Genomic DNA, 225 nt, shown 5'->3' on the forward strand with positions numbered 1-225 from the left:
GTTTCTCTCTCATCGATGTTTCTAGCTCTCTGTCTCTCTCCCTTCCTCTCTGTAAAAAATCAGGCCAACGCTCCATCTACTGAGCCAAACCGGTTTCGGCTCTGAGCCTATTTCTTATCTGGCTCATATACCTCAATATGAAAATATAAGAATACAATGGGATGATATATGTGGAAGCCCTGTCAACTGACATACAAATAACTATTCATACTTCTATCACTAATA

The sequence above is a fragment of the Myotis davidii genome, unplaced genomic scaffold (assembly GCF_000327345.1).
Source record: "Myotis davidii unplaced genomic scaffold, ASM32734v1 scaffold217, whole genome shotgun sequence".
NCBI classification, from domain to species: Eukaryota; Metazoa; Chordata; class Mammalia; order Chiroptera; family Vespertilionidae; genus Myotis; species Myotis davidii.